The sequence below is a fragment of the Athene cunicularia genome (genome assembly GCF_003259725.1).
Source record: "Athene cunicularia isolate RWA chromosome 1 unlocalized genomic scaffold, athCun1 chr1_part1, whole genome shotgun sequence".
In the NCBI taxonomy this organism is placed as follows: Eukaryota; Metazoa; Chordata; class Aves; order Strigiformes; family Strigidae; genus Athene; species Athene cunicularia.
In genome coordinates, this window is record NW_020799091.1 from 106,318,171 (window position 1) to 106,332,021 (window position 13,851).

At 39.9% G+C, this 13,851-nt stretch overlaps 1 long non-coding RNA gene across 1 annotated transcript in view; it reads left to right on the top strand.

Annotated features, from left to right (window-relative positions):
- Positions 1–13,851, top strand: part of LOC113482611 — a 67,148-nt gene that overhangs the window by 37,391 nt on the left and 15,906 nt on the right. The window contains exons 4-5 of the long non-coding RNA XR_003398886.1: positions 5,531–5,596; positions 5,698–5,824. This is a non-coding gene — a long non-coding RNA (uncharacterized LOC113482611). The remainder of the gene's footprint in view (positions 1–5,530; positions 5,597–5,697; positions 5,825–13,851) is intronic.

Here is a 13,851-nt window from a genome sequence, read left to right on the forward strand (position 1 = left end):
ATGATGTGCTACAAAGAAGGGTAAGAAGCAAAACGAAACAAACCCCACTGTGTTTTTTTCTTGTTGTATATTTGTATTTCATGCTTCCAAATACAGCAAAGGTATAACTCCTTTTATCAGAAGTTCTCTTGTAAACTGTACGTTGGTCTGACATTGGATACAGTATACATATATATAGTCAAATATGCAGTCAGAGGTTATTGGTCTTACTATAACTCATCTTAAGCCTGATTACTTTGTTTCAGAATTAGACTCTTAGAACATATTAATTATGGACATATCCCCAGACAACATGGCTTTCCATGGGGGATTTCTGCCCTTAACTCTGATTAGTGTTAACAGGACCTATTCATGTAAACTCCTAGAGGACCAAAAAGAGAAATAATTTTCTGCTAGCTGTATTTTCCTGTTAGGCTATAGAACAATACTGAAGTTTCTGGAACTCAATTGGTAGAGTGCTTGATAGTGCTAGTGTGAAACCTTTCCTCTCTGTGGTAGATGATGGGTTTGATAAAAGCACATTACAATACTGTACACAACATTGTATACTTTTAAATTTTTATATAAAGCAATACTCCTTTTTGTCTGGTTGGGGTTGTTTTGTTGATTTTGTTTTCTAACCTGAATTAGACATTACAGATTTTTTTTCCCCTCTGGATGCTCTAGACTGAGGAATGCTAGTATTATATAAACAAAGTCTATATGACCTGGCATTGCATGCAGTAATTATCCACTTGTCATGATTCTCTGACCTTGGATTACTCAGGAAAAAAATAATCTAATTTGGAATTAGCAACAGGAACAATTTTCAGACAGAGGGGGTGGCCTGTGCTAGAAGCTAGATAAATTTAAAGATTATTGGACCTGTGTTGACTGAGACGTCTAGGTCTAGTGTAAACTAAGCATACAATAATTAAAATAGTTTTAGTGATGGAGAATTTATTGTATCTTTTGACAATTCATCTTAGTAGCCAATTATACTTAAAAGTGCTTTTTATCTCCATATTGAACTTGCAAATATTGGATTTTGTTGTGTGTCTGCCCACTAATTTAGAGTCTTCTGAAATATCTTCTTCTTGTCTAGTCCTTTAAAGATTGTAATCTTCTCTTTGAAGCAAAACACATTTAGTTCAGTGTCTCATTGGAAGGAGCCTTTTTTTTCCCAGACATAAATCATTCTTGTTGCTCTTCTCTGCACTCTTTCCACATTTATTCACTTTTATTTATTTATTTTAATTAAAGGTGTCATAGTTTCCCAGAAGCTTACCTGCTTTGTTCACAGAGATGTAGGGTTTGCTTGGCTTCATTCAAGTTTACATCTGCTGCTGTCCCTAGCTAAGCAAATGGTACAGGTCTTCATGCCTGCTCTCATGGAGACAGGTCTGACATCCTTGATTAACTGATGGGAGGAGCAGGTAGGTGTTATACAGAATCCAACCTAAAGATTTTATTGTCATAACACCATTCAGAAACTGTACCCAGAAATAAAGCAGGATCTATTTCAAATGATCATGTCTATTCTTAGAAACAGCTAAATCCTATGATCATCGTGGTAGACCCATGTGACGTGAGGGCCATGTTCCAGGGGTGAGGTGATAATGGGGAGGCACCTCAAGGAGGAGAAATCATGTCTTTATGGATATAGAAAGGAAAATATGTGTAACATTCTTGTAGTTGTGCCAGCTGCTCTGCAGTTGTAGGAGGGTAACAGTACTGTTACCCAAAATAGTACTAACACAAGAAAAGTAATTTTGTAATTTTCTGTCAGTCTGCTCACTGCAAAGAATGCAAATCAAACTCTAGGACTAGATGAATGACGATGCTCGCAAAGCAGTGTACTGAAGGTGATGGATAAACATAGATCCAAATAAGAAGTCACGGACTTCTCGCAAGGAATCTCAGGAGCTTCTGAGTTGCTTCTGAGTCCTGCCAACCTAGTTTCACCTAAGGAAGAGGTTTGAAACCTCTTGACATTATTTTTCCTCATGTCTTTCTACAGTAGTTGAAAATTTCCTTTTTTGTATCATTCTGTTAATGAAAAGAAAGGAAAGCTGGGTGGTTTGGGGGTAGGGGTGTTTCCCACCATCATATGGAAGAAAAAAAATGAAAGGAAGAGAAAAAGGTTGACCATGGAGGCTTGGAGAGAAATTCATGTTGAAAAGATGATAGTGATGGAAAATAGGAAGAGTGTAACTGTGATCCCTCTGTCTGTGGATTATTTCTTTCAAACAGGCTGTGGCAAATACTTGCAGTATCTGAAGACAAAGAAAATATACTTCCAAATACTTGTTTTATTCTAGTTGCATATGAAGGATTGTTCAGGAAACCTTTACTTTCTTAATCACTTTTGCCATTCCATATTGTTATGACAACACAGACACAATGGGGCATGACTGGGATCTTCCACTACCTTTCTGTTACTAGGTTTTGTTACAGTAAATGTGTATGCGCCCCTTCTCAGATTTTACTTATGGTACAGAAATGATTTAAGCATCTTATATGGCACCTGTCGAGGTTTTCATTTGGTCCTTGTTTAGATCTGTTTCTGTTCCTGATCAAAGCTATATATTAGTGAGGGCTAATTAATGGATGACACAAATTGATCTAGACCTTGAATATCTTCTCTATGAATTTGCTGTGCTGTGCATGTTAGCATACGTTATGGTGAAATACTCTGAAGCCAAGCACTGACTCTGCTCCAAAGTAAAAGCAGTAGCAAAAAGCTGTACAACTTCAAAACATCCCATGACACTTTCTTAAAGTATGTTTTTTTTAGTGTGGTCTCATTCTTTCTTACTATTTTTTTTTTTTTATCTGATTTGTTAGATAAGGTTAAATGTTGCTGCAGACTGAATTACTGTGGATATCATCTCAAGAAGTGATCTCTGCAAAGACAGAATATTGCCTGATTTCTATAATTAGCTCTGATTATTACAGCTGAGTTGCTCAGAAGGGAGTGAACAACAAATATCCATAGTATACAGAAGGTGCATAAGGCGTAACTTTTTTTTTGTTTGTTTTCTTTTTTTGATAGTTAATGTAATCCTATCAAGTTGGGCGGTGAGTTTTATTTTTTTGGGAGAGGAAGTTGGAAAAAAACCCTCACACCATGCTTTAAAGCTTCATTAACAAAGAACTTTACTCAAGGAGGAGATGTTAATAAGTAATGAAACAAAAGCTCTGTTATAGAGATTAAATGTGCATGTGTCTAAGTACAAAGTGCGTGTTGCAAAGTGCAGCTGTTTCTCTGTTCGCAACCCTGCAGCCGCCCCGGAGCCCGGGGTTCAAAGTCTGCCTGCTTTCCTGTCACAGAGCTGACCGGGGCAAGGTCTGGCCGAAGTTCAGAGTTCAGTGTCTGAAGGCTTGCTGGCTCTGTCTGCTGTGCTATCTGACGCGCGCAATAAGCAATAGTTGGTTTAAGATTATAAGTACAAACAACGAAAACTTCCTGTTCTCCTTTCTGATGTGTCAGATTTCATTAAAGAAGGAACATTTTGGAAGGAGACTGCACTGTTTAAAAATAATGTGCTGTATAACAGAGTGACCTAACCAAACCCCGCTGAAGGAACAGACTAGTATAACAACGCATGTGGGAAATAGCACCTGTTTGCGTTCTCCCTCCTCCTGAGATTTATTTAAATGAGGAAAAAGGAGGTAAAACAATTCTCTATACACAAAGAGATGAGCTGAACATTTTTTTTTTAATAAAATTTTTAAAAAGAGAAAAAGTTAGTCTACATATTTCCTTTGTGTCATGATAATGGTGTTCCACACCGCAGGGGTGAAGAGAACTTAATACGTCTTTATATCCTGCTTTTGAATCCTCCTTTTTCTCCTCCTTCAAAGGCTTTTTATGAAGCTAACTCTAACTTTCTTATTCAGAAGGGCTGCAAACCCCACCTTTGTACCTTTTGTGATTAGCTGTGGTCATATCAAAGGCTGCTGTACCCAAGCACAGACCCTGAGTGAGAATGGAGACTGATGGCTGAGAGCAAAGGCTGGTACAAACACCCTTGGAGGAATTTATATTTCAGGCAATGCTGTAGCTTTATTACAGTTGGAGGAAAGTTTCCTATCTGATGCCACATCCTTTCTCATGGAAAGGATGGTAAACCATGGGTGGTAAACCATGTCATCAGTGCTCAGTGCCCACAGCATGCTGCAGGTCTGAGCTGACTGCTGTCATCTCACTTCACTGAAAGGAACATGGATGTTCAGAAAACCTTCTTAGACGTCAGCAGTCTGCCCAGTTTGTATCACAGCTTCTAATTCCCTGGGTTCAGTACATTTGATCGAGAGCACAATCAAAAACAGAATGCAAGGAAGGACTGTAGTAGACAAAAACATGAGTTTTGTACCAAAAGATTTGTGTATTTAGATATGATTATTCTTTCCCTTCCTGCAAACACTCATGAGTCCATCAAACACCAGAGGAGCCTTCCTCTGATGAATTAGTCCTATACTTTGGTTATTACCCCTGGACTAACTTTCCATTTCTGAGCAATGTATTTGAGAAGCTGACAGAGACACTACAGTGAGCACTCTAGATCACTGCTTGTAAGGGATCAGATGGGCACATGAGGTACTTAGTGCTCACAAAAAAAAAAAAAAAACAAACAAACAAAAAAAAGGCAGCCAAGGTCCAGAGATCCAAAATAATGTGTTATAATGTCTGAGCCTTTCCTGGGAGGATATGGAGAAGGAGAATTAACCACAACTGCACCTCTGATGTTCCATTCCTGTCCTGGACTGTGGAAACTCAGGAGTATTCAGTTTTTTTTTTCTATTACTCTTTGCTGTCTCCATGCAAGCACTCACTGAGACTTGTACTAAGTAGTGACACTGGTAGTATATATCCATAGTTAGTTAATTTGGTCTCCACTGATGCAAATCCCTGACACAGCAGCACCTATGAGTAACAATTTCTGATGCTCCCACTGCTGAAGACCCACATGGATCTCTGGCATCTCTTTGCTGGACTGATTATATCTGGCCTTGAAATCTTTGTTTCCTAAGAAACTCTGACTACTGCTACTAGTCTTCTCAGCACTGTTGGCTACTGAAAACATAAAAAAGGTGAGGAGAATATGGTGAAATTAACAGGTGTGAAACATGTGCTGCACTGATATAAATCCTTCAGATGATACAGCTCTTCTGGGTGGTAACTACAGATTTGAGCCTTGGCTTGCCTCATCCAAATAGATGACCCTGTCAGGCTATTACCTACTGTGTGGAATGGGTTTCTTTAATTCTGTTTTCTAGGCACTGACCACATATTAATAATAATATATTTGTAGGGGAAGGTATAATGGGAGGAAGGAGAAGATTCCCTGTATCCCCGTGATTAGTAATGTTTCATGGGCAACGGTGGTAGACTGAAGTTCAGGTACATAGTCCAAATCAAACAAAACAGGAACTTGGACCAGGTTTACAAAGTAGCAACTATTCTGGTCATTGGTTCCCTTGAAATAGATAGGTGAGTGTTTGTATCTCTCCCGTTTACCTTCCACTCCCCTCGTTTTCACTACAGTCTTCTGTGTCCATGTCACCTGGCTTCAGTTAGAAATACAAGAATAAACAGGAAAATAACTTGCAGGTAATTCTTGGTTTTTCTTTTGTCGTTTTTGTTTTGTTTTGTTTTGTTTGTTTGTCTGAATGTATCTGTTTTTGTTTAAAATTACTTATTTTCTTTCTTAGCATATAGTTTGAGAATCATCCCACCTGTTGCCTACCTGAACCAAGAACAAGATCCTGGAGCAGGACTGTGCTGGTACTAGTTTGCTGCAGATCTACTGGGATCCTTATATTGAGAGAGACCTAATAGGTAAGTAAAAATCAGAGTTTATTCAAGGAGCCAAGGCCCTTAGAAGAGAGTACTATTGCTATCTGCCCTGCTCTGAAAAAAAAAAAAAAAAAAAAAACAGTTATGACTTGCAGGATTTTTTATTTTGAAACTACTGTCTTTCCACTAAGAATCTGTGCCTGTGAATCTCCTCAGACCCTGTTTTTGAACCACTTCAGGTAAGCCTATCGGAAAAGCCCTCCTTCCATCTAGCCTCTTTCTTCTTATTCAAATTCACATGTCTTAAGAAAATACAGAGGAATTTCCTTTGGCAGGAATACTGGAAGAAAACTAGTATTGTCCAAAGTAGGATTGGCACAGCTGCCATTGGGCTGGGATTTTTATTTGTTTCTGATTATTAGTTTGGTTTTGCTTTCCACTTCAGAATTTATCTTTTCTGCATGTCTTCTGCATTCAGTCTTGTTCACACTGGAGTAGTAGAGTAAGAAGGCTTGTCGGCAGCTAAAGTTTTATTGCTTTAGTCTGCTGATGTAGTTAAGGCAAACACTCCACCACTCCTTGCTTCTTCCTAATGCAGGCTGTGTTACATCAGTAAGAAGGTGTTTGTACAGATACTAACAATGCTCTGTAAAGCAAATTGTCATCTATTACTTGATGCCATATTTATGCAGTAAAACTGTGCACTAAGACTTTTAGTGATATAATTACTTAACGTTGAAAATAACTTTTAAGATAAAACAAAGATGTATGCTGCGTAAATGGTAAAAGCAGAAGAGATCTCTGGGTAGCTTGCTACTTTAGGTATTGCTAATAATGAAACCAGTACACCTTAAAGTAGCGGTACATGTTACAAAATTAGAAGGAAAGAGTGAATTAAAATGAATTTTTTTTTTTTTGTAGGTATACATACATTTGCTATGTAAGGACTCTGACAAACCTCTTCAAAAATATTGTTCAGACAGTAATGTTTTTTTCCTTCCATCCAGGTTAAATCTTTCACTTGTAAGAACTTCAGGTTTTTGTAGTTCAGTCCTATAGCACGGCCTACCCTGGGTAAAATAATGATTGAAAGTCTGCTTTTCTAAGAGAAAAACTGAGTAAAATAATGAAATTTGCCTACAGCCTTTTAATGATGACATAGTATTGGTGAAAGGTTCAAGTCTTTATTATGAAAGGACCTTGTTCCTTTTGGTCTTTCTGTCTGAGATTTCATATGAAAACACAGATTTGTATTGCTTCTGTGTTGTGGAAGGGTCTGCATGATCTCCTCTGTTGTGTGGATCTGGGCTTTGGTCTGCCACAGTTAAGGATGTGGTTTATTGTGGAGATGATGGTTTTAAATTCAGAGTTCAGATTGTGGTAGAAGCTTTTGGTTTACTGAGATCTCAATTCTCAAAAAAATCTCATTAACCTGACACCTAAGGTGGGAGTGATTTAAATATTGAATGATATTTTGATTGGAAAATATGTGGGCGTAGGATCTTCAGGAGTTAACACAGGATTTATTTCTTGCCAGTGTTTCTTTTAGCTTATTCTTCCTTTCTTTAAGACACTCTCACACTCCGGGAATGATCCTTTGCTCCTACTCTTGTTCCCCTAAGTGCTCTCTGCTTGACTACCAGTACAGACATGTAGTTTTAATCTGTGGAGAATTTTCTAACTTTTTAGTCATAACTGAAAATTTATGTGCTAAGTTCAACTCAATGAATTACATGACAAATCTGCAGCAATGCAGACGCCATCAGGGAGACAGAGAGACTGGCCGTCTGTCTTGCCAAGCATCTCAGCAATCCTAGGACAGAATAAGCTTTCTAATGCGCAGCGTATGCGACAATGAGATGTGCTGACTTTCCGAGATATATATATATATATATGTGTGTACAAAGTTCCTACTAAGGATTTTGTTTCCGAATGAGAGTTTGACACAGCTGGTTGATACTGTGCTTTCATATCTGTTGGAGAGGGAGAGGGAAGGGAAAACATTAGGGCATTTCAGTACGTTATCAGCCATGCTGGTGGGCGGCGTGAAGATCAAAAAGCAGCAAGTGTACTCCTCACAGCTCTTAAGGTGTGTGTGTGCATGTGTAGGGTCTGTTCCTTAATGCAACTTAAATGATCACTGATCCGCTTTTGCTCGTTTACATAAATTGAACTTAGACGTATATACTATTCTGATATATTTATTCATGTTTCAAAACTTTGTATTATTTTTTATGCTGAATATGTAACATCTCCACGCCTTTATTTCCTGTGTTCACAAGAGAACTTGCTTCCTTGTAAGCAGATGACATGTTTACTTTTCAGACAAAATAAGACCATACTCTTTGGAAATATATTACTGCATAATCTGGTCTGGCTGAGAGACTGGTAGGTACACAGTCAACAGGTGTTCAAATTTATTGCTATGGCTAAAAGAGCATTTGCTGAAACAAATATATAAAAATCTCTGAGAATGCCTGAAAGATTTAAAAATGCATCTGAATTTGTTATTCACATCCCATTCAATTATTTTTAAATAATAGTATAATTATTTTGGTTTGTTTGATTTTAATTTCTTCATACTGAAGAAGTGAAGACAAGATAAAATAATTGGTTATCTTCAGTTACAAGTTAAGACTTTTTTTTCTTTTTCCAGAAAAAGATCCTTGAATTAAATATAAGTCAATTGATTTTTCATGGATTTCATCTGAGCCACAAGCTTTAGGTCAATAAGACTTTGATTTCTTTTTCAAAACACCAAATCAATTTATGTGAGGGATAGATTATAAGTTTTAATTTTAGTCTCAGTTTTCTATCTTTAATATGTTTTCTGAATGGACTCTTGTAGTCTGGAATATTAGTGATGCAGGGCTTGCTTACTCTGACTAGTACCAGTAGCCAGTCTCCAGTTGTGCATGACTGCTGTAGTGAAAGGAACCTGGCTGGGGGGAGGGCACACCTGTGGAAGAGAGGAAAAGACCTGGAATGGCAATTTACAAAATTAGACAGTCATCATCTTTGTAATAAAATGACACTGGCAAAAAGACTTTAATTCCTACTTTTCTTCATGTCTGTCCTCTGTGGAATTCAGCAGATGCCTCTTTGTACAGTCAGTGGGTCCAGCTTCTATAATGGGGTCTTGCTGTTTTCACAAAACTAAGCAGATACCAACCCCTGAAACACTACTTGTATGCAAAAGGCATATAGGTATTTCATTCCTGTCCTTCCTTTTGCATGTAGCAGAAAGAGTTTTCACATGAAGAGGATAAAAACAATGTTGCAGTTTAAGCATCTTGTCTCTAATTGCCATTAGATTTTACTTTTCTGTGTTTATGTACCCTTTTTTTTTTCCCTACTTTGCCATTGACTTTTGCAGCAAGGAGCTAAGGTGGTTCTGAAAAACCCATCCCGTATTTCTTGAGCATCAACTCAGTGAATCTTCCTTCGAGCTGCAAAAGCCATTCTGATATTCAGGATTTTAGCCAAGGCAACAGGACAAAACTCTTCTGTTGTGCAAAAAAAAAAGCAAGCCAAGGGACTTTTAATGATCAAGCAGAGATGATAGGACCTTGGCATATGAAAAACCCTGATCTAGTAAATCAAAGCAGGCTGTCTTGAGTATAGTAATATTTTTATGCTAATAAATTAGTGTCATAAGTGATTTGTCAATAAGATGTAAAATATGCTATGAAGGAAGTCAGACAATATTTTTCTTTCATGTAAAAAAACAGGGTGAGGTCATAGCAAAATCCTCAACATGATATTTTCTAAGAAAGAAGTTGGTGGTCTGACCCACCGCACATTATTTTCATATTTAAATTCTTATGTGCCTAAGATAACATATATACCTAAGCTAGATTTAGTTTAATGAGAACTGTTATGGTAAGGAGCCACACTGCTGTAGTGGAGAACACTCCAGTCCGGGGATGTGCAACGCTTCTGAAGTGGTGCCTTCAAAACTTGCTTGAGCAGAGCTGTATGTGTGGGTAGGGAGAAGCTCATAGCCCATTCCGCCTTTCTTCTCATAGAGATGTACCTCACGGCTGCCACTTTCAACAGGATCTGCATGCCCAAGTAGCAGAGACAGTCTGTCATGATTCCAAAATACCAAACCATAACTGTGTTTCTCACCAACACAAACTCTTCAAACTCTCATGCTAATGTATTGCATACAAGAGCCCTTGGCCCACAGCCATGCACAAACCAGATTTGCTGTTTAAAGGGATGTGAGGCACCAGTCCTAAGGAACCAGGGCAAGAAGGAATTTGAACCTGGGCCTATGATTGTATTGGGACCAGTACTGTTTAATATCTTCATCAATGACATTATGGTGGGATTGTGTGCACCCTCAGCACGTTTGCAGGTGACACTATGCTGATTGGTGCTGTTGACACACTTGAGGGACAGGTTGCTCTTCAGAGGGACCTGGACAAACTCCAGAATTGGGCCCATGCGAACCTCATGAGGTTCAACGAGGCCAAGTACAAGGTCCTGCACATGGGTCAGAGCAAGTCCCTGTATCAATACAGGCTGGAGGATGAAGGGATTGAGAGCTGCCCTGCAAAGAAAGTCTTGGGGGTACTAGTGGAAGAAAAGCTGGACATGAGGCAGAAATGTGTGCTTGCAGCCCAGGAAGCCAACTGTATCCTGGGCTCCATAAAAAAAGTGTGGCCAGCAGGTCGAGGGAGGTGATTCTGCCCCTCTACTCAGCTCTGGTGAGACCCCACTGGGAGTTCTGTGTCCATATCTGAAGTCTTCTGCACAGGAAAGACATGGACCTGTTGGAGCAGGTGCAAAAGAGGGCATCAAAAATTACCAGAGGGATGGAACACCTCTCCTGTGGAAAAAAGACTGAGACAGTTGGGGTTGTTCAGCCTGGAGAAGGCTCCAGGGAGACCTTACTACAACCTTTCAGTACTTTAAAGAGGGCTTATAAGAAAGATGGGGACAAATTTTTTTAGCGGGACCTTTTGTGATAGGACAAGAGGTAATGGTTTTAAACTAAAAGGGTGTAGATTTAAACTAGATATAAGAAGGACATTTTTTACAATGAAGGTGGTGAAACACTGGAACAGGTTGCCCAGAGAGGTGGTAGATGCCCCATACCTGGAAACATTCAAGGTCAGATTGGACTGGTCTCTGAGCAATGGGATCTTGTTTGAAGATGTCCTTGCTCATTGCAAGGAGGTTGGGGTAGATGACCTTTAAAGGTCCCTTCCAACTCAAACTATGCTATCATTCTGTGATGGTGCACTAAAGGGTTCAGGCCAGTCCAGTGTATTTCTGCTGCTGGGCTGGTTGCTCCTGGCAGTGACAGGCTACTGCATCCCTCAGCCCCATCTGTGCACCCAGGCAGCATGCAGTCCTTCATGCTGATCATTATGTCAGCCCTCAAAAAAGCCATCCTTCAGCTATACTGCCACCTGTTCTCCTGCACACCAACCCTTCCAACTCCAGTCACAGGCTAATACCTTCTTTGCTTGCCTTAGATTTCATTCTTCATCTGTAGTCAGTTCACTTCCATACTTTAACTGTCTGAATCTAGAAAAACAGACAAAGCACCTCTGAAGCTGGTGCAGTCCAACACACTAGAAACATGTTTCCTTTTCAAACTACTTTTATATTCCCAATCTATTTTGTTCCACAAAGAATATGCTGTTTTTCTTAAGGCAGCTGCACTTGTAAGGACTCATGGGAGTTACTGTGTCCCTGAGCATGCAAGGCCTTCACTTCTAGTCCTTGCACAAACTGTACGAGGATGGAGAGCTGCGCTCTCTTCTGTGCTAGTAGTCCAGCAGAGTAAAGGCCTCTGACTTGGTGGAAGGAAGGTATCAGTCCAAGGTAAAGAAAACTTTGGAGGGGGAAATCCTAGAGCCTGGATTTATTCTTGATCTTTTGAACTGTATTTTTTTCATGTCAGTTCCTATTACATACAACCCTCCTCCACTGCTGCTTCATGCATACAAAATTACAGGTGGAAGTCCAGTCTGACCATTTGGCACTGCTCTCTGCAGTGATACTAAGAAAAAGCCTTAGGAAGGTCAAAGGCTTATCAAAATGCTGAAGATTCACACTAGTGAAACTTTGATCTGTTTAACTCATTCTGGCTTTTAACAGATTCAGAAATTGCATGTTAGTACCCAATTTAAAAGTGGTATGTGGATGTAATGCCTCTGGAACTTGCTGGGTCAGCAGCAGCAGAAATGGTAGACTTCTATTAATCTATTTTAACAGGTATGATTCTGAGAAAAGAGTTTCCATCTCTCTCAACACCCAGACAGTTTGGTATGGTACAGGGCTTATGGTACTTATTCACTATATTTTTCATGGAAAAATTTTCTGCAGCTGCAGTTGTCTTGATGCAACAAGATAGTCTTCTATTAGCACTTGTTTTACTACTCATTTGGATATTCTTGTAGATATGTGTAAGGTATGTGTATAATAATCTTTCTTATGCCAAGAGGTTTTTAAGCTTTTCACCATCACTTTCAGGTCCTCAGTACCTCTTCTCAAAATCACAGGCATCGAAGAAGAACATGTTTAACCCAGAATCTGTTGTAAGATGAATTGCAATTGTGATGCAGAGATGGGTATTTTTATATGCACTCACCCTCTGCAAGAGTTCGTTTACTATAGCTGGCTGTTGGGTTTGTGAGAGACTAGGAGGAATCCTGTCTCTAGCAACTGTGCCTGTCAGCCAGTGCAGACCGTGTGTGTATCTACCAGCACTGGGCTGGTAGATGGCTGTCCCATTTGCAGCATGACGAAAGCAAATGTATACTGCGCGTACCTTTCACACAGATACACAAACTGCCTTACCTTCACATTATCCTCTGTATTGCTAATCTGGAATAAAACATTATTCTGTAGTAGTAAATCAGATTCTCTGCAGTTTGGACCCATTTTTAAGGGGTTAGCCAGAGCATGTCAGCCAGTGATTCAGAAGCAGGTCTCCAAGGCAGAATGCCAGAGCATCCTTTTGCACATTGTACTGCACATTTTCAGAGCCACCTCTGCATTGTGCCCTGCGATTGTAATTTCTCCTTGTGGGTTTCTGATTTCAGTTCATAACTCCTGGGCAGATGCTTATTCCTATCTCTGGTTGCTGACCCTTGGTTTGACTTTCTGATTCCTGATTTTTGGCCATGAACATTTGGCTCCTTTCCCAGCTCTGGACACTGGCCCTAACCTTTGGGCTGAATAAGACCATGCTCTGGTCTGTAATCTTAGAAGGCCACCAGGTCATCTGTAGTAGACTATGCTCTAATTTATTCAATAACAATGAAATCTAGCAGATGTGTTTAGGTTTTAGGTTTTTTGTTGTTTTTTTTTTTTTTTTTTTAATGACAACTGCAGCTATTTATTTGTAACCTGGTCTTGTATTAGTATTTTGCCAGATTGCTAAATGTGAGCTTCTCCTTTCCATTAGTTATCATATTGTGCTTAATGGCCATTTTTTCTCTGGGGATAATATAATCATGTGACACCAAGATGTGTGGTGTGGTTGACATGCTGGAGGGAAGGGATGCCAACCAGAGGGACCTTGACAGGGTTGAGAGATGAGCCCATGTAAAACTCATGAAATTCAACAAGGCAAAGTGCAAGGTCCTGTACATGGGCCAGGGCAATCCCAAGCACAAATACAGGCTGGGTGAAGGACAAATTGAGAGCAGTCCTGAGGAGAAGGACTTGGGGTAGTAGTGGATGGAAAACTGACTATGAGCCAGGAATGTACACTCGCAGCTCAGAAAGCCAACCATGTCCTAGGCTGCATTGAGAGAAGTGTGACCAGAAGGTCGAGGGAGGTGATACTCCCCCTCTGCTCTGCTCTTGTGAGACCCCCCACCTGCAGTGCTGTGCCCAGCTCTGGGGCCCCCAACATAAGAAGGACATGGACCTGCTCAAGTATGTCCAGAGGAGGGTCACAAAGATGACTGGGGGACTGGAGCACCTCCTCTGTGAGGACAGGCTGAGAGAGTTGGGGTTGTTCTGCCTGGAGAAGATAAAGCTCTGGGGAGACCTTAGAGTGGCCTTCCAGTACTGAAAGGGGCTACAGAAAAGATGGGGAA